General features: G+C 41.2%; 1 protein-coding gene across 3 annotated transcripts in view; it reads left to right on the top strand.

Moving 5' to 3' along the window:
- The first annotated feature begins 5,947 nt into the window (after positions 1-5,947).
- The window catches only part of KLHL29 (kelch like family member 29), a 392,991-nt gene continuing 377,583 nt past the window's right edge, over positions 5,948-21,355 (top strand). For all 3 annotated transcript variants that reach the window (XM_032104042.1, XM_032104043.1, XM_032104041.1), the window contains exon 1: positions 5,948-6,175. The gene's annotated coding sequence lies outside the window, so the exon portion shown is untranslated. The remainder of the gene's footprint in view (positions 6,176-21,355) is intronic.

The following is a 21,355-nucleotide window of genomic DNA, read 5'->3' as shown; positions in this document are numbered from 1 at the left end:
TTCTATGATTAAACACTTCAGGTCACTCAGCAATAATAATTTGCCCCTTTATTACTTATTCTTCCATTTGTTCACCATTAACCTGTGCTGTATGTAAAGGTGATTCCGTATAATTTCTTTGATAAGTGATAGAAACACTTGGCCTTTGCTCAAAACTTGATTCCTAAAGGAATCCATTAAAAAAGAGTTTTATATAATGTTCAGAATATGTGAAAAGCACTAACCAAATAAAAACCAGAAGCACCATTGGCATTGTAAACTGACTTTTAGAAGACACTAAGAATGACGAAAATTTCTTGTATAGTCAGAGCAGTGATGCCACCCTCTTCCAGGGTGTTGTGGGGATGAATGCCCCTAATGCCTGTAAGGTACAGAAGGGACAATCTGTTTGCCTCAAAGACCTACCTCATATGTAAACTTGGGGTAAATCAGACCTTCTAAAATAGGTGTCTATAGGTATGTGAGACCTCTGAGTGCCTCCAGGCTCCCAAGGTATGCTGGCATGCCTGGCTGTACCTCAGCTCTATCCCCAGGAAAGCCCAACATACAATCAACCTTCCTCTATCAAGTTTTCTATGGGTCTGAAGGAACCTTCTCTGGTCAGTCTGGATAGAATGAAAACAAGGACTGCGGAGACTGTGTCCATCTCACTCCAGAGCCTGGATATGATTCCCTGTATTATCAGTGGCAACTAATGCAGGTGGCCACTAAGTCTTCTGAGAGGCTTCAGCAGCACCTACTTGTCTCATTTTCCTCTCCGTGAACATGCTTCTGGTTCTTTCCACAGTCAGGTTTATGAGGTACTTAACATTTACAGGAAAAATTCAGTATTTAATTAAGCTGAATTACATCTCAGCATTGCACTGAGATTGTTTTGGAGCCCATCTAAATAAACAGAAAAATTATGCGTAGCTGCTGAACCAAAACATTATAGCATATATTTGGGTCCCTCTATTAAATGACACAACAGCAACATCTCTTCTCCATGCCCAGGGTGTCATAATACTGCTTCATTCAGAGCTTAAATGAATTATTTACAATTAAAATTACCAGAATCACAGAATAGTCTGAGTTGGAATTTTCAAGAATGGGGGGCATGATGCCTCTCCTAAAGGAAATGTGACTGAGTCATTTATATTTTTTGTTCTCACTCTCTGTTCTAGTTATGCCACAGATGGCAGAAAATAGGAGTCAAACCAATTTAATATAGACATTCAGTTCAAAATGGCATGTATTTTAGTTTTCCCTGTATAATTATGAGGAATAGGTGGAAACACATTGTTACTGTTTTAGGCAAACAAATCAAACAACACAACTCCCTCCAAATTCACCTTGAAAGTCCAATTCCTCCCACATCCTCCCTCATAAACCAGAGTAGTGGAGTTACTCTGATAAAACTCGAGCAGCTGATGCAATGACTTCAATGGCAATAAAAATGCCTCTCCATGTGACCAAGTGGGACTAGAGGTGACTGGAAATAAAGTTGTTAAGCAGAACCTTCATAAACTTTAAAAAAGTCCAACAAAAACCTGACTTCTCTGCTATCCCTAACCATTACATATTTTCAAATAATTCAAGACAGCGCTCTAGACTCTGCCAGTATAGTTAAATAGATCTTACTTTTATTACTGCCCATCAGAAATCACAATCACAACTCCAGCAGAACCCACTTCTGTCTTCTGGGGGAAATTTTAGCAAATGGTTCTGTCATAGCTAAGAGAAATCAACTCAATATACTGCTTGCTCTTAGAGGATCAGACTCTTCACATTCCCTTGACAAGTCAGGGACAAGGACGTTTTGGCTCATACACCTAAAATCACACAAATCTTTATTTCACCAATTCCAAGCAAATGACTTCATAACCTCTGCCTGCAGAGCCGTGTGTGTGTCTGCAAACAGTCTGTGGTCAGGTTAAAAAGCTAAATGCCTGAGGAAATCAGAGACATGCAAAGTGGAGGACTTAGAATATAATCCTCTTGTGAAAAAAATACAGGAATATGGTCAGATATGAAGGAGTTGATCACATATCTTCCTCATCTCTTGGTACAATAATTTCAGTCGCTCTATAGGTTATCAACCAAACAGTGATGATCTGAAACTCCTCTTCTTGTCTGAAGGTTGATTCTTTTCACAAGAATAGTTGCCTACCTTGATGACTACCCTGTAAATGACATGGAGGTGGGCACGGTTTGGGAGGCATGAAGGACAGAATCCTTTTCTAACCAGCTCCCAGTGACAGGACATTGTACCTGCCAGCTCTGCCTTCCCACCCCTGATAGCAGCTTTGGTTACTCAGCAGAAGATAAAAGATTTGCTCAGGGAAGGAGGTGTTTCATTTAACATGGTGTGCCCATAGACGGCAATTATGTTTTTCAATAAATTCCACAGGTTGGCAGTTTTAATCCATCTTAAATTCATATTTTGGCAATTAACTCAAGCTCCACTTATAAAAATTACTTTAAATGTTGTTTCCTGCTTCCTTTGGGCATTATCTTTCTGTTAAATGCTAAGGATAATTGTAACGGATAGGTACATATGAATGCTAAAGTAGTAGCAAACAGTCTTTATACGTCAAATAAATAAAAATAGATGATTGAAAAAAACCCCCTAAGATATCTTCCAAATCTCCACTGACTTTTTCAGAACCCCTTAACCCTGTGAATATACAAAAATATCTACTACCATATTTTCTATATATTCTACCAGATCTATTAACATTTTCAGACAGCAGAAAATTAATGCATTGACATTAGATCTATGTAGTAAACCTGTAATTAAGGAGATCTTCATTAGCTGAAAGCAGAAGTTAAACCTTCCAGTTAAAGTTCGGGTAGCAGACATTCCTCTTTGGCTATGGCTTACAAAAATCTCATGCAACAATTCTGGAGATGAAATTTCATTATCTTTGAAATGGCTTAACCTGTACCCAAAAAATTTAAGATTTTTTTTTTTGTAACAAGCTAAAGAATTATATTTTAAATCCCTTGAGATAAATAAGAATTTCACTCCCTTAAGCATGTACAAACCTAGGGGATAAGTTTTACCACAAAGTGGGAAATATTTATGGAAACCCCTTTGAAAAATCCTAGTACCCAACTACTATGCTGGTGCATGTGATACATGCCCACAGTTAATCTAATGGCATTGCCATCAAATATTTTTCAGACTAAAATGAAATCTCCAATAAGATGAATAGATCTGCGTGTCTTCTAATATTTTATCAGAAGATGGACTTGATGCTCTGACAATTCAAGATGCCATTAGTTTTGATATGATCAGCAAAGACCGGGGAAGTTGTATTATTCTCATTCTAATACACGCCTTGTAACATAATGATCTATTGCTAAAAGAGGAAATCTCTTCTTTCAGAGGAGCAAGCTTTACCAGCCCCCAAAGTCTTGCAGGCTATCAGCTGCCTAATCCAAAACTGGGATTCTTACAAACAATCCTCAGCCTGTCAAGTACAACCCTGTAACAAATTCTATTAAAAAAACCCACAGCCCCATCCAAATAAACCCCCCACCCTAGAATATTTGTTTTTCTGAAAATGGATCTTCCGTTTCATTAGCATTCGAAGTATCCTTATTTTCAGTGATTTTACGTGGACATAGGTTTTCATACCTTACAAGTAAGAGGAGGACAGGATTTCCCGAACGCTGAGAAAGGATGTGAGCAGTAGTGGATCTTTTCCAGAGGCAGGAATAGCATGCCAAGAACTGGGGAATTTCTCCAGAGGCAGGTATTAATCTCAATTTTTAAAAAACTTGCAGACTGTTACTTTACTACACCAGGAGCAGGATGCCCCCAAAAAACTTTTCAGCCCCCTGACCCTCTCTACAAAACCCACCAGCTTTTTTCTCAGAATCAGAGCAGAGAAAAAATGTCATTCAAAAAGTAATAAAATGAAGCAGTTTCTTCTTAAATTACTGAAGTTACTAAAATAAAATTGGAGCAAGAAAATTAAAGTATAATGGTATATTCAATGTAATCAAATGCTTATTCTTCATGAATATGAAATTGTGATGCTAATTCTGAGTCGAACTAGTTTAGATCTAGAGTAAAGTCACCGAGGATCAAGAAATTATTTGAAATTCATTACCTGTAACTGAATGCAGAATCTGACCCTGTGTCAGCATTTGTAATCAGGTATTTGACAAAATTTGATGGGAAAACTGAAGTCAAGATTTGAACTCTATCTTCCTGAAGTGAAAGAGTACGAAAGTACCCTCCTAAAATGAAAAATGCAGAAAATGGTCAGTATAATACACATATAGAGCTTCATAGCTTAAAAGTGCTGTCCAAATATTAGCTAAATCCTTACTATAAACCTGTGAGGCAGATAAGATGGAAGCACTTATGCTAAAAATAAATAAAACCTAGAACTGTCTCATATGACTGTAAGATTTTATTAAAAATAAACAGGGCTCGTTGGTATCCTTAACCTCAAGGTCACAAAACAAAGTACTAGGCACTGGAGGATAGCAGCAGAAGCCAGTACTCCAAAATCGCTGTGTCTAATTAAGGATTCCAAAGAATCTCTGCTTTATGCTCTCTCCTGTCTCGAAGCATTCGCTGTGAGAACATTCAAATGCCACCGGGAGACTGACATGCTACTTGTTAGGTCAACAGTCCCATTGAGACTTCTTCTCATTGGCTTCGTCAGATTCTGGGTCAACTATATATGCTGGGCAAATAACACTGCACCAGGGCAAATAACAATGGGCAGGGCTCTCCTGCTCAAAAGGGAGAAAACCAAGGGGGAAAAATCCTGCGTGGAAATCAGAAGAGTGTGTCGTGTATGCACGTGCTAAATAATTCAGATTTAAGCTGTTTTGAACTTCTGACCCTCACACTCCACTGTGATGTACAGGACTGGAGGTTTCAATATTAATCCATGATATGTTACAGACAAAAATGTATGGAGCCTGCCTGTTCCAGCGTGCGGCCATATTCAGCTAAAAGCATTCTAATATTAATGACGATGGCTGGGTTTAGAAATGTTTTAGTCCACTGCAATAATTTTCATTTGTTTATGAGGTTGGGAAGAGAGAAAGTGAAATTGCTCTGTTAGTGCTGCACCCTGCTTCCTCCAGGCGTTGGGCAGCGTGTGTCCCATTTCCAATAAAAACATGGATTTGCCTATTTCTGTGGCTTGCGTGCTTCCCTCCCTTCCCTTTGCTGGTATTTGGCACAACTGCCTTACTTCCAACACGTTTGAGCATAGATGCATTTTTTTAACGGCAAAGTAAGGAGAAAAGAATTTTATTAAGCTTATTTTTCTGCTTACAGGAAATACAAAAGACAAAGTGTTCTATGTTTAAAACTACAGCATATGCAGCTTGTGTGCACATCAGAGAGATCCCTACAAAGCAGCACACGCAGATACAAGATTATACAGAAGAGAGACAGATGAAGATTTCCACGCGGAAAATCTCTAGTGACTCCGAACGTGATGGATATTTAAAAAAAAAAAAAAAAATTAAAAAAAATTGCGCTGTTGGGTAAGAATGGCAGCAACGTATTCCAACACTCCTGCGGACTTGGAGAGGCCCGGGATCACGCCCTCGGGGAGCGGTGATTCCATAAAGCGGAGCAGTATTTCTTTCCAAATACCCGCTACTTTCCCGCATGCAGTGGGAGCGCGGTGACCTCTGGAACGCGCTGTGCCCCCGCACGGCCCCGCTGCGGGCCGAGGGCAGCGCTGGGGCTCCCGCGCCGCCCGCACCTGCGCCCGGGCGGGGAGCGCGGCGGGGCGGCCCCGCGGGGCGGCGGCGGCGGGGCCGGGGCTCCCTCCATCCTCCCTGCCTCCCTCCCGCGGGGGCGGCGCGGCGGACGGGGCGGGCCGGGCCGGGCTCCACCGCCTCCCGCCGCCGCCGTGATTGGCCCGGCCCGCCCCTCGCCCCGGCGCCCAGGCCGCCTCCCTCCCCGGCTAAAGCGGGCAGTAGGTGAGGGGAAGGCGGCCAGACGGGAGCATGGTCGCGGCTCCGCAGCAGGCTCCGCCGCCGCGCCGCGCCTCCCTGCCCGGCCTCCAGCGCGGCTCCCGGCGCCCGCAGCCGCGCGGGGCTCTGCGTTAGCGGCGGAGGCTGCGATGCACAAGCCGCCGCTGCCGCCTCCCGCCGCCGCGCATCCTCCCGCCGCCTGAGGACGCGGCCGCCTGCGCCCCCGCGGAGGGAGGTAAGCGGCGCGGCGGTGCCCTGCGCCCGCCGAGCCCCCGCCGCCGCCCGCCCGCCGCGCCGGGCATCGCGGGGCTGGGGCTGCCCTGCGCCTGCGCTCGCTGCCCGCATTAAAAACTTCCTGCGTTCCTCCCGCTGCCTGGGGGGTGCCGTGCGGGGGCCAGCGGGCCCTCAGAATGTTGCCGTGAAGGTTTGGGGTTTTTTCCAGGGTTTTTTCATCTTGGCGTGGGGATCTCCGCCCCCGCCGCACACGCACAACTTCAGGCGCTCGCTCGGGGAGCGGCGGCGGCCGCGCAATTGCCCCCCCCGCCCCAGTCCCGAGGGTGGCGGTGTCCCCGCGGACCCCCATCCTTCTGGGGGCGGCTGTCCCGGTGGATCCTCCGTCCCATCCCTGGGCCCGCGCCCGGAGCTGCCGCGGAACTGCCTGGCATGGATCGGCGCGCACCCCGCAGGCAGCCTGCTTCCCTCCCTGCCTGCTTCCCAAGCGCCTCGGCCAGCCCCGTCCTCTCCCTGTGCCTGGCATGCATTCCCGTTCCCCCCTTCTTGCTTCTCCACATCCCCACGCGTGATGCATACGAGGAACTTCTCGGCACAGTATTGCTTAAATATGTATATGTGTGTGTGTGCGTGTATTAAAGCACTTCGTACGATTCCCGTGCTGGTGACATGTCCTCGCCGGTGTGAGGTTTGTTTGGCTGCTGCTGTGCTTTTCCATTGATGCTTTCCTTTTTTTTTTTTTTTTTTTTTTTTTTCCCCTTTTTTTTTTTTTTTTTTTTTTTCTTTTTCTTTTTTTTTCCCTGAGGGTTGTTTTCCTGTAACTTATCTCCGAACACAACTGCTGCCTGGTGCCGTTCGGAGCACAGAGGTGCATCCCTTGGGTACCGGGTTTCAGAAGGTCTGGCTTAGGCTGGGAGGGAAAAGCTACTTTGTGTTTTGACATTGAGTGGATGTGGCGAGCTGTCCTTGTCGTGTGAGGATGCAGGTCTGTGGTTCCCGGAATTTTGGGTCCAGGTCCCTGTGCCTTCCCGGAGGGTGGAGAAGGGTCTGGAGCAAGGGACTTCTGGGGATGGATGGTGGTGCTTGTCGTACACTTCATAAACAGTGTGTGCTCATCGTCTTCAAGATTATTTTATTTTTCCTCCTCTGGTCTCATTTATTAAACTGAAAATACTCCTTGAACGCTGGAGACAGATTTATCTCCCCACCACAACCCAAAATTATGGAGCCCTGGTCATGTAGTTGGCTGCTTATCTTTTGTTACTGTACATGAAAACTGCATAGAAAAAAATACAGCATTCTGGTAACTAGATTAAGGGGGATTTAATCACTTTTCCATCAATGAAGGAAAAAGCCGTGCATGTTTGCTGCAGGCTTATTATTTGTTTAAATGGAAGATTATATACAGCATATTTCCGATAAATGAAGAAACTTTCTTTTACCTGATAGTCTTGAAAACAACTGAGCAAGTGTGTGTGTGTGTGTGTGTGTGCAGGCACGTGTGAGTCTCTTGCACTCATTTAAACATGTTTATCAGGCTCTTCTTTTGAGGGACTTTTAAAAACCCAAACTACTGTAGCTTTAAGGTGACTGCAGATAACAGTATTATTGTTTCTTATAATTAGCAATCTGCTGAAACTTTAAATCCTCCTTGAAAGATAGGATCTATGTGAGAAAAGGGATATTGTTCCAGCAAGCTTTATTCTTTTTTTTTATTATTGTTTGCCTCCAAACCAAAGCAACAGTGTGTCTGTTATTGTTGTATTCTGGTTTAAACTGCTAATGGCTTTATTTTTTTTTTCCCATGTGGAGAAAAATCAAGTACAGCAATATTTTACTCTGACATTTATCTGCGTCAAACTTTAGTTATGCTTGGGATTGTTTAATCTTCTCTGAATAGTGTTCAGGATTGTGGTTTTTTGTTTGTTTGTTCTTATAACCTGTTCTTACTGTGTGTATTTCTGGAAGTTGTCTTCAATTTAAGATGAAATATAGAAGCTATGCAAACAATTTAGTGACCCATCCAGAATAAGACTTAGTCTGCATGTGTAAACTATGCTTTTCATTGCCTTGTTTTGTGTAGCTGTTTTTTTTCATAACATCCATATTGATATTTCCTAATAATGCTTATGGTATTTTAATTGAAAATTAACATTTGGTGTTTGAGTAACTAACTCTTTGAAAATATGAGGGTATCACTATGATTTATTTAAAACTGGAAAAACATACTGTCATACCAAGTAGTTGTCTTGCAAGTAATGACCTGTAACACTTAAATTGGATGAATTTTTGTTCATGTTCATTTTGCTTACAATAAAGGGTCTTAAATGAACTCCGAAATACAAACTGGGCTCTTGGTCTCAAACTGCCTGAGTTTCCGGCATTTGTTGTCTTCAGTAGCTTATGAAATGTGTGCACAGTGTGTCAACCTTTCCCTTAACAACAAAACCTATGAGCAAATGTTCAGTGTGAATTATATTACCGAAATAAAATATTCTATAGTTGTCATGGTTACAAATAGAGGCAGGGTTACTGGTTTTCATCTGCATGCTGGGGAGGGGGGGATCTAGTTTTGCCACTTTTTAATTACGTTTCTAATGAGTGATGGTCATACTTCAGGTACCCAATATATTAGATACATGGCACAATGAATTAGATTTTGTCACAGTCTTGCTGAAACGAAACAAAGTGGTGATGTGCAGGAACAAACCCTTGTTCATTTGTTTTTTCGAAGCAGAAATCTTGAGGGAAGAAAGTAACCAGCTCTGTTTTGTCTCGGCTTCTAGATTAGCATGCTGCCAGTGTTGCTGCTCTTCTTCAAACAATAATAAAAAGTATATAGTGTGTATCTTGACTGGAAATCTTCTCAATCAAAGGAGAGGAAAGCATGGACCTAGGAATTAGATGTGATTTTTGGGTTTACTGAGCACTGTATCTGGTGCTATCACTTTTAGTGCCTGTTTGCGAGGAGAATTCATTATGCCCAGGTTTGCTGTGAGAGTCTCTCTGGCGATGTTGCTCTGCTCCCATGCGTCCTCCTCTCCCAGGTTGCGATCCGTGGTGTCCCTGGGAGTCGCTCGGGTTTGGACTGTGCTGGCAACCACCAGAATTGGGACCGTGACTATTTGCAGTTGTTGGCGCTTATCCCAGTGCTGTGTCTCTCCTTCTCTGTGCTCATCTGCAATTCAGTCTTGTCCATGCCTACTTGTTTTCCTGACCTTTTAATTTAGTTCCGGTACCTGATGGACCCAGTTCTTCTGAAGCACAGAAGAAAAAAAAGAAAATAAAAAATTAAGGGGCCAGAAAAAATTCTTTTTTCCTTCCCTTCCTGCCTCTGTGTGCTGTGGTGGAAACTCACACACAGCATTAGGGTGGGAAAAGTACCCCATGATCTGGTAATGGAGAGAGAAATTCCAGGCTGTCCCATCTTGTTTAACCCATGTAACTTGCATCATACCTCTTTTGTGCAATTTATTTTTTAATCTTACAACTCATTTGGAGTTTTCTGTTGGACTTTGGAGTTTTGGTCTCTCTTTAATATTTTTGTTGAGGTTTTTTATCCTCCCTTCTTTAGGTTGAGCATGGCCTTACTCAAGTTCTTGTAATGACTTGTCCACTAAACTCCATCGATCACTTGAATTTGCTGCCGTAGGCTATGGACCCAGGGAGCCCAGACAGCTGAGGGCCTGATCCCAAAGCTGCTCTATTTGCAGAGCCTCAACTTCATAGTGCAGCACTGAAGTCTACATCATTTTCAGATCACTAATTCTTTGTGCTGCAGTCGAGACTTGTAGCTAGCTAAAAATCTCAGCATGAGTTAGTGACTTATGTGGTCCTTCTGCTTTTTTTTTTTCCTCTCCAGATCTTCTATTTTGCACAGTGTGCTGATTCAGTGACCTTAAATATGACATAGTATCATTAGATTCTGTGATTTATTTGTGTATCTAATCACTTCCTTGATGTACTCACTTCTCTGTGGAAGAAAGTGTAAAACGTATATCCTAAAGCCCATGAACATACAAATTAGATGATGTTGGCTTGAATATACCTGCAGGTTAACTGAATAACTGCCTTTGCCCTTTGTCACGTTTTAAAAAAATTTCTAGTTTTATGTTGGCTTATCCAGCGTGGGGAATGGTTTCAACATCCCTTTGTGCAGTTAACTCTTCCATAAAGTTGCTTGTAGGAAGGTGGAGCTCCTATTTGAAGGTTTAAGATGCTCTTCCCAAGAAGTAAACTGCCAACAGCAACTCCGAGTGTGAGGCTGTATGAAGCATAAACAGCTTTGACATCCTCCTGTCACTTCTGTGTTTCCTTTGTTACCAGAAGTACAAAGAACTCCTCCTCAGCTATAAAGAAAGACATTGAAAGGAAATAGATTAGAAATCTCTTACGGGAACGCCTTTCTGTCAGGTTTTTGCAAGTCAACAGAGCTTCCCAGGGTGTGAATATGCATCGTTTACCTGGTACAGTGAAACCAGACCTGGTACAAGCGGTGCCCTGAAGCCTTCCCGGTGCTGTTGTTATGCAGCCAGTTACCTCTGAGCTGTCTTGACCATCTGATAAATGACGGTAACTGAATTCCTAGTCACACTCTTCCATAAATAATTTTATGTTGTGGATTACGATATGTGGAACATGGGACCATTTTGTCTAATTTTTATGTGCTGCTTTCTTTTTTTTTCTTTTTTTTTTTTTTTTTTAATCTATGGTGCTTAGGTTTAGGTTTTCAGATATTCTCTACTTGGGTTTTGGCCATAATTGGCATTAACATCACAAAAACACAGGTTTTTTGTGGTCTTAAATTTCAGGTAATGTGTAGTGCTGGCTTGCAGTAATAATACTGATTCTGTGAAACAGTCTGAAACTACAGACAAAGACTTATTTTAAAATGAACTCAGTGTTCCTTTTGTAGCTTTCTGTGATTTGTGTTTTTGTTTAATTCACTGCCATCCATTACAATATGCTATGTGATGTGTGATGTTGAGTGCTGGGATTTCTGCTGAGGTTTGGTTTTTCTTGGGTCAGTCTCCAGTTTTAGAGCTCAACTCTACATAAGTACAGGTAGTATGCAGTTTGATTGGGAACCAGATTATATCTCAAGGTGTGCATTTGAACTTGTTCAGTGCAGCAGTTTGCAAGAAAATCTGCCACTGATAAAATTCCTCTGCAACATTGCTGTTAACTAAAACCTGTTAAGCGTGCCTTGGCAGGAGTGCTTCTTGGACTGTTAGTGCAGTTGAGAGATACTGTGAAGAATCTTTCAAGTTGATACAGAGGTATCTGAGGCAATAACACTGTCTTGTAGCAGGACTCAAATTCAAGATCTGCCTAATTTGTTGAGCTGGACTCTATTCATATGTCTCTTCATATTTTTGAATCTTGGAGAAAGACTCATTATCAATATTCAATCCTGTCGTTTGTTTTTTTTTAAAAAGCCCCCCAGACAAATCCAAAAACCTCCATCCCAGAACCAAAGTCTGCATGACAGTGCAGACTTTAGAAATCCTGGGTTTAAAGTGTGATTTAAAGCCTTTTGCTTCAGACACTTCTTAAAGTCCATGCTGATGAGTAATTAATATTTAAATCGGGTAATTCTGCTCTAAGATATGCTTTGTCAGACCTTGTTGCAGGGTTTTGGTTTTGGTCTGCAAAAGCAATGTTAGTAGATTTGCAATTGCAGCATACTGTAGCTAGTCAAAGAAAGGTTTCTTTTCTCAGTCTAAGGCTTAAATATGCTTTCTCCCTTAATTAGAGGGAGAAGAATTTAAATGCTGTTAGTTTTTCCAGCCACAGGTAAACCCCAGATCAAAAGGAGAGGTGAAAGAGTTCAGGAAGTTCATTGCAATAATCACACAACATGGAATAACTTTAAAGTGGATGCAGCTGTGTTTACCTGTGCTTTGAAATATATATATGTATTGCAGAGTTTGGTTGATTTGTAGCTTGCTGAGCACCTGAATTCATTAAATTATTCCTAACATATTGTATACTTCAGAAACTTCATTTTTCACTTTCTCTTGATTTTTATTGTCTCTTGCCTGCCAAGGGTGGAACAATGCCAAATTGGAACACTTCATATTACAAAATGTTGTCAGGTATATAAATGTCTGGAAAATACTTTTGAAACTATATGAAATGCTACAGAATCAAGCTAAGCAATATCTTTTTGAGCTTATTCATTAACCCTTCATAAAGTTTGGAAAAGCAGTGGCAGAGAGGCTGCTTATGCTGTATGAAGTTTCTTATGTTTTAGTACAAGCAGTAGAGCACAAAAATACATGTGTATAACCTATACACAATGAAATGGCTCCTTGACGGTGCCTGTATTCTTAAGTGTATCCTTAATATGGGATGGCTCAGCAGAGCTATTTAGCATGTTGTTGTTTGGATTATCAGGGCTAGGAGCTCTGATGGCCGTGGAAGTTGGCTCTTCTGATTGAGGTTTTGGTTTTTTACTTTTGCCCTCTTACTGAGTGGCTTTTTAGAAAACGAGTTGGAGGCTATAAGGGATATCTCTGAAGGCTCCATGAATGAAAGAAGGAAAAGGGTAGAAGAAACGCTTTTTCTAAAATTTTACTGGTAGTCACTGGAGTAGGTAGAAATTTCTGGAAGGCTGAAATAAGTGGCTGCTTGATTATGAGATACTGGTTATATTTAAGGGTTTCTTTTAAAAACTGGATCATATAATATTTTTATTTAAAAACTGGCTCTCCTTCAAAGATGCAACTGTTTCTTTCTTGTCCTCTCTTCTCAGTTGGGAATAGGAGTAGGTGCAACAAAGCTTAGCCAGGTGTTCCTAATGACAATGGACTGCTCTGCTTTTCGCCCCAAACAACGGGTTTCTCCCCAATTGTGCAAACTTGATAGATAACATGTGAAAAGCCTCCGTACTACCACAGACACTTTGTAATCCATCCTACTTGGAGTAGAGAAATACCAGATACACTAAGGATATTGTGTGATGAGAGGTTATGAAAAATGCTTTGCCTTCTTCCTGTAGAAGGGCACAAAAAGTGTGTGACTAACACTCCCAGGTCATTTCTGACAGACTTGCTAATAAAATGCAAGGCAAAATGTTAAATGTACTGCACTGCCCTCTTCATTATGCTATTTTTGGCTGATCATATGAGGAAAGTATGTATCATTTAAACAAAAGTCACTGCTCTGTCTTCCTTTCCTTCTCTCCCCCACATTGTTTCACATTTCTAAACATTTAGCATACCAATCAATATTCCATTAAGAGGAGAATTAACTTGGGAGAAGCTTGCATGTATTTGCATGTAGTAGCTTATTTCTTGGTCTGTGGCTTTGTGTTGCCTTTCCCCAGTGTCATATTTTCTTTTTTTTTTTTTTTAAGAACACTCCAAATATTTGTGCAATTACTTCTACTAGGGAGGTTTGCCGTGCCCCATCTTAATTTTGTCAATATGAGTTGCTGGTAGAGCTGTCTGCAGTGCCCTACTTGCAGGCAACATCAGTCAAATGTTTGTAGTTACCTTTTTGCTTCTGTTTTACAATAGCCGGGCATCAGGGTACCAGGCTTCAGATCAAATGTTGCCCCCGGTTACACACATGTAGTTAACAGAAGTCAATGTTGCATAGGCATAAATAAAAGTTGGGTTTGATCTTTGGTGAGTTAACTCTTATCTCTTTTACACTGTTGCTAGTCTGGATTTTCTGCAGGCTGGATTGAATGCCCGTTCTCAAATTCAGAATTCATGAGGCTTTGGCTGTCTCTGCCAATGTTTTATTCCTTATGGTCTTTGTATGAGACTGAAAGTAAAAACCACCTGCTTGCTTTCTGAGGTCTGAGCCTTAAGACTGCAAACAAATGTAATGAGATGTGATTAAAAGCTGCCTGTAGCACATAAGAGCGTGGGTTGTGGCTGCGTGGGACCTCCTGGGGAATCTCTCAGTTGATCTTGATGTGTGAATTGTCACAAGAGCTGCTGAACTGCAGACCAAATCCTGATCTAGTTAACACCTGTGGAGCTGACATATTCCAATATGTATCTGATGTTGCACAGTGCTTCTCTACCCTGAGGAACAAATCACTTGTGAAATTCAACTGTGAAGGTCTTGAGGTCGAAGAAAAAGTCTGCAAATCTCAGTAGATGACAGCAAATGTAAGAGAGGGGGAAGGAAATACTTGCTTGCTAGTCTCTGGTTTGTACAGTCTAGGTGCTTCAATACCTTTTCTTCTTTCCCCTCAGTTCTTTATTATATAAAATGGGCCAAATTTGTCCTTGGCCCAGATCTGTGCAGTCAAATGAAGTTACATTTGGTACCCTGAAGACATTAGATAAATGTTCTACCCATTCTTTAAGTTTATTGAATGTCCGAAAGTAAAGCCTATTTCCTAGTACATTTTTCCTTTTTGGAAGAAAAATGTGTAGTTTTATGACTAAACTTCTGGGCAGTTAGAGTTTTGCAACATCACAACCTTATCTCTCTGGGAACTAAAAGGCAATGGGAAGTTGTGGCCAATATTTGAGTTATTTGTAGGAGATAAAAACAGAGCATGAAATGGTATAGGAATTAAGGAAATAATAAGGCTTGCCTGAAGTCCGTAAAATGTGAGATTGACTTGAAAAGTGGTATTTGGATACAGAACTGCAGCCAAAGATGAAGAGGAGAATTGTGATTGCCGTAATACTCTTTATTCTGGTTTATTTGGTTTTTTCCCCTGTCTCAAAGAGAAATTTTGGAAGTCCATTTGTGTGTGTGTCGGGTATGTTTTTGCTAAAAAAGAAATTGAAGCAAGTTTTCCTTAAATGCACTGTTTCAATATCACACTTGAACAGTTCACAGCAGCATCCTTCAAGCCTTCTAAAAACTATTCTTAGACAAATATTGTTGTTGCAGTAGCTAAGTTATTGAAGTATGGCATTTCAAGACTAATATAAGTGAAAAAAACCCCCAACCTTTGTGTCATGCTGGCATCTTTATTCAGAGAACTGTGTACAGCTGCAGTGCTCTGATGGCAGAGTTAAGGTAGCCTGGGCTGGAGATCAAGAATGACACCCGGCTGGGTCAGGTTGAGAAGCTTAAAACACTAATTTATGATGGAAGTGCAGGTGCAGCTTGAGCCCAGGCATCTCCTGCTTGAGGTGATGGTTAACCAGGGCATCATCAGGCACTCATCTGGAGAAGCCGGGGGGCTGCTGTGACTTCTGCTGTATGTAATCTGAGTGGAAGTCCTTGTTAACCATTTCCTTCCTATTTGTAGGCTGCACTGTTTATCAGGCAGTTATTCAACTTTAGAAAAACATGAGCAGGCTCAGATTTCCTCAAGATATTTACTAAAGTGACATCACATATGACTTATAATAAGTCTTTTCCTGTCTAAATATTAGATTCTAATTTTACAAGGTATCGGTTCATGGCTTTTAGTAGACCAGTAATCTCTTGAATTTGATTATAGCCACTTCAGGGTTGGCTTAAGAGGATAGTTCTACCCTAGAAACAAAGCATAAACCCCTTATCTTTTTATATAAAAAAGACTGGAAATTTAACAACAATCAGAACCATTCAGCCTTGGGACATCTTCTTGATTAGAAAATTGAAAGATAAAAAAACCCAAGATCAGCCACCAGGATAAGATCCAAGAAATATCAGTGCTTGCTTTACCTAGATAATGTTACTTTTAATTTTAGGCAAAAATTTAGGATTAATGGCTGGGTATTGTGTATAACTATTACATGAACAAATAGAGCATTTAATCTTGGCTTGCTCTATGTAATAAAACAAATGTTTCACTGTATCTGCAGTCAATGTCCAGAGATCCTTGCAAGAATGATGATCGTGAAGCTCATACAGGAGAACACCGTGTGACAGCACTGCTATGTGAAACCCATGGCCTCTGTCTTCAGAAAGAAATGGTAAATGTAACTCTGAATCTCTGTGTGGGCTGTTAGCAAAAAAAGAACTTGGAACTAAAAACTGATCTTAGCCAAGCCCAGAGCAGGCTCTAAGCATTGGTATCTGACCTGTCTGCCACTAGAGAGGGAAGGAGCTCTATACAGAGCAGGGATGCAGGACTTGGATAAAGGCATGTGTCAAATAAATGAGTGGGTTTTGACAGCTTTTTGTTTTTCTTTGAGGGCATGAATGTTAAATCATATAATTTTTTTACACCCCAGAACAACTTCATGAGCAAAGTTTTGTTGCCCAGAAACATCTATAAAAAGACAGAAATGCTTCACATTCCATGTATAGAGGGAAGTTGCAAATAGTTTTGGCATTGCAGTTGGTTAACTGCAGATTGTACTGTGGAAGCTGGAAACAAATATCTAACCATCCTGGTGAACTGAGAAAGTGCTGTATTCTGTATGAAATGAAAGCACAAAGACTTTCCAGGGAACTCTGGAAAGCAGTGGAGTTCTTCCATTTTCCTTCATGTGACCTCAGTGTTCTGTTCTGCCTTCTATTTAGCTGCCACTCTGAAGCTTTGCTGTTGCACAGAAAAAAAAAAAAGATCCTTAGAAAGTATGTGGGGTCAGCTTGAGTTCTGTGTGTAACTGCAGCTTTTTTTGGCTGCATTAGGGTCAGGCTCATGCAGTCCCATCTGCCTGGTAGCTCTCCTCTTCCAGTGTGGCTGGCTTGCCAAAGCAGTCTGCTTTACATATATATATATTCTCAGAGTAGCTGTACATGCTCTCTGACCCCAAGTTGCTGTGTTATCTCTTCTGTCACTGCATCTTCAACCTTAAGCTCTCTTTTTTTAGATTCATCATGTTTCAAATTAATGAAAGCACCACCCACAATTATTGAGCATCTGAAGGATAAAACTCATCCTGTTAACTTCAGTTTATATTTGAAGGATTTTTTCCATTTTTGCTTTTTCTGTTTTGGCAATAAACTCTTCTGGAACAAGGGCTGTTATTTTTTTCCTGTACTGTTAGAGCTGCCTCCCTAGTAGTGCCTGGTGCTTTAACAGGACAAAAATGATTCATAAGCTCTGAAAATGCTGTTCTTCTCTACCCCTCCTTTCTCCATTTCAGTCGACAAAGATTCTGTTATGCTGAGGCAAAGCAGAACTTAATGCCACTTTTCTGTTTCTCTTAATTGCTTATTTTTTAAGATGAAAATATATCCTAGAGAGGTAAAATGAACATTAAAACATGTCATGATTCCTAAAATTATTTTAATAGTACTTTTTTTTTAACTTTGGGATGATTTTAATCCAGAGATATTTAGCAGTAAAACAGGCTTGTTAGTCAGGGCTGTATCTGTTTCTTCTGGAAGGCAAGTATGTGCTTTGTCTCACTCCATTAAAAATAGTAATCCCAGGAATATATCGAAGGCTCCAAACTATTTTGGAGGTGGTTGTTGATGTAGAGGTCCACAGTCACGCCCACCAGAGGGCATTTTATCACCAGTTTCTCGGGGAAAAAGTTTTTTTCCTTAAGTCATGAATAAAGTAGTAAATATTGGATGGGAAAGCAATGTATGAAACATTGTACAGATAGCTTTTTTGTTTATATATAAATACATATGCTTATTTCCTGGCTGTATTTATATGTAAATAAGTAATGATGTCAGCTTGAATGGTTGGGTTTCCCCTCTGCTTCCTAAATACTTTCTAATTTTATGTAGGGATAATCTGGGGAGAAAGGAATTCCTTAAAGCTCTCCCACAGCTGGTATAGCCATCGGTTACCAGGAGACTGCCCTCCCTGCCACACAAGTGCAGCAGATGCTCTGGATGATTGCAGTGTAGCCTTGCTTCCCCTCTCCAGGGCACTCAGAAGCAGAGGCTGCTGTTCAGAAGCCCTACTCATTTAGGAGGCTGGAATTTGCGAATATAGTTAATAGCAAAGCCCCTGGATCTAAAGGAAGCACTTGGCAGCTGGGGAAGTGTACATCTGCCAGATGGACCTGACATCTTGTGTTTGGCAGCCGTTAATGCTAAGGCATGATATGCAAAATCCAAGGATGACAGCTAGGAAATGAATTTTTATTTTAAAAACTGTGTTTTGATTTTGGTTTTTGCTTTCTTTTTCTTATCCAGCTTCCATTATGAAATAAAGCTCTGCAGAAAGGGAAAAAGAAATCTGCTCCTGAAAATATCTTTTCTGGCCAGTTTTCAGGGTGCTTCCTCATGAAGCTGGCATCTGTGCTGAAGGTTGGCCTGCCCTAGTTCAGATGTCTGACCTTCGTCAGCCTGATACAGCACATATAATGTGATTAATTCCCTTCGATTCCCTATGGATAAATATATTCTCTCCAGCAGAGCCCCTGTGACTTGTTTGCAGCCTCAGCAGAGGCCTGGAGTCATGTGAGACCAAGCTGCAAACCTGGGCAGGGCTCTGAACAGCCTGTGCTGGGACATGTAGGCAGAACAGTGGTAAAAGCCTTTTTCTGTGTGGGACTCTCTCTGCATGTGTGTGGCACATGCTCTGAATTATTTGAGTGGAGGTTTGGAGACTTTGTGATCTTTGAGAATCTGGCCCTTATCCACAGAGGATACAGTGATCTTGTTTGGGATAACGGAAGCAAAGATAAAAGGCAAGAGCATAGTTCTTTGGAGCACAACCTCTGGGCAGATGGCTGCAGTAGGGATGGATGCACTCACTGTCTTTTTTCTGTGCTGTTAGTGGGGAGGCAGAAGGTGCTCTGGCTTCCCCTTATTCCAAGGGTTTTGTGGTGCTCTGGTCTGAACACTCTTCTATACAAAATAAGGTGAAGACCCTCAACCAGTGGTGGTTGGGGAGCTATGTGGAAACAGTTGCTCAGACCTTAAAATGATTGCAATGAAAAAGTGAGGTGGAGGATTAATCAAGACTAGCTCTGCCTGATCAGCAGCAGGCAGTCTCATACTAAACTACCTCAATGTTTTTCAGCCTCTTTATTCAGATGATATATCCTTTAGCCAGGAAATATTTTTTTTCCAGCAGTGTTAGTGCCTGTGCAAATAAATGACCTATAAAAGAATTTTATTAATTCTCTAGGACTAAAACTTTGAATAACTTTTTTAGCTAGATAAATTTGCTTTCTAGAACTGTCCAAATGATTTGATAAAGACCTATGTCTTTGCCATCTTGCCATTGCTGAATTTAGTAGCTTAATATCCCCAAGGGGTGTAAAAGATAGCTTGTGGTTAAGAGTTGAGGGAGTTGTGGGGTTTTATTAATAATTGAGGGCTCAAGAGTAAATTAGTGTTAAAGGGACTTTGGATGTGATTCTGTATTTTGTTTCCTTTGGTTTTAATTTTGCCTGTGGTGATGAGCTAGACCTGACTGTAAAGACTTAAGTGAGGGAGTGTTGTCTTAGTGGGTGAGTTAGTCTGCTAAGAACTTTGCCAGGATAAAAAACCCCAAACCTGTTAGGAAGAGGAAATCAACAGGGTATAAAAAAAGTAGATGGCAGCACTAAGCTGTTCTGAAGGAGAGAGAATTTGAAGGTGAGAAGGATGAAAAAGCCTGTTAAATCTGCAATTATTGCAACAGTGCAAAACTCCCGCAACATGATAGTAACTCATATTAGCAAAAGAACCTTGCAATCTGGTTTCCCTGCTGTTATGCTGGGAGCAGATACTACTGCTGCTTCTTATTTCATTAGTGAGGACCATATGAGGTCTCAGGGTAACTCTGAGCTAAAGCAAGCTCGTATCTAGGTTTCCTACAGAGTGACTTAAGGATTTGACCTGACTGCTGTTTGTATCTTGGCGTTAACTTATTAGCACTACTGTTATTGTATCAGAAACAATTCCTTTACTTCCAAAGTATGTTCAAAGACATCTGTAACTTCAACGTATTTTCATTGTGGCATATAGGTCTGTGGCAAAGCCCTGAGTTATTTGTTCTGTTAGTAGGACCACACAGCCAAGTGCTTTTTGACAGAAGTAGCCAATACCAGACTGAAATCTTATAAAGATGCATATTATTCTGTATTTGAATTGGTATTTTAATGTGCCTCAGCAGAAGCCTTTCATACCAAAAAAACTACTTGTCACCTTTTGCTTACTCTGCTGCTTTGCTCAGTCTGATGTTAAATACTGACACCAGAGGCACCTCTGGAGGGGGCAGGGAGGAAATGCTTGCATTGGAGCCAGGTGACCGCCTTGCTTGAAACCTATTTTTGAGAAGCAAAAGACTGTCTTTGCATTTTGTGAGCTCCAGAATCAAGCAAACAGAAGACAAGTTCCCTAGTTTTGTTATTGTGCTTTGAGGCAGCCTGTCCACTAATAAGCTGAGGAGTTGGCAGCATGTGCCTGGGGAAGAATCTTGGATGCTTTCAGCTTTGAGCAGAATGGGAGGAAATTCATGTGTTTTTAATTACCAAACCAGTTGTTTCCAATGTTTTATCTGACCGGCCCTCTCCCTGGGGAGCAGGAGAGCCCACTAATGGTGCAGAAGGTGAGCTTCTTGGACTCTTGTCAGGCTTGGTGCTGGGACAACTTCCCTAGGGAAGTCTGTTGCAGTGTTCAACCACCCTCTCAGTGAAGAACCTCTTCTTAGTGTCTAATCTGAACTTTTTTGATCAATTTGATCAACTGCAAATGGAAAACCAGTTGTATGGATGGCTATTTGGTATAGCTAAGGAGAAAACTCTCAAAATAATGTAAGAACCAATAAATCAACAAAAAGAAAGCAAAACAACTGAAGAAACCCAACCAAAAAACTCAACCCAAGAACTTTTTACATAGGTTGACTTGTAGCCTCTGCACTGAAAGTAACTAACTTTATATGGTGATGATTGCATGTATTGTTTGTTATTATAAGTATTATAGGAATTTGGCAAGGTTTAAGACTGCTAAAATAAACTGTTATTTTAGGAAACAGCAAGTAAGTTCTGCTTCTGGAGAACTGGATATGTTTTGAGGACATAATTTTTAATATTACAGTTTTTGTACCTTCTTGAGCAGCTAAGGTGGTTAACTAATATACATCAGGAGTAAAGAGCTTTTTTATCACATGGGTCTTATTGGTCCAGTTGTGACCCCAGAAAGATGGGAAATATGATAATGGTTTTTTGTCTGAATTTAAGTTTCTGTGATACTCCGTTTTTTTTAAAAAAAGTGTTTTTCAGAAAAAAATATCCACTGCTTTTAAAGGGCTAAATGTTTTGTGTTCAAATGAAGCTTAAGAACAAGCCGACCATGGAGCTACCAGACTTCCAGTCCATGTAATCAAGTACCTACTTCCAGCAGTTCCCAAGGCCAACTGTTTATAAAAGGA

The sequence above is a fragment of the Corvus moneduloides genome, chromosome 3, assembly GCF_009650955.1.
Source record: "Corvus moneduloides isolate bCorMon1 chromosome 3, bCorMon1.pri, whole genome shotgun sequence".
NCBI lineage: Eukaryota > Metazoa > Chordata > Aves > Passeriformes > Corvidae > Corvus > Corvus moneduloides.
This window is presented reverse-complemented; position numbering and strand designations above follow the sequence as displayed.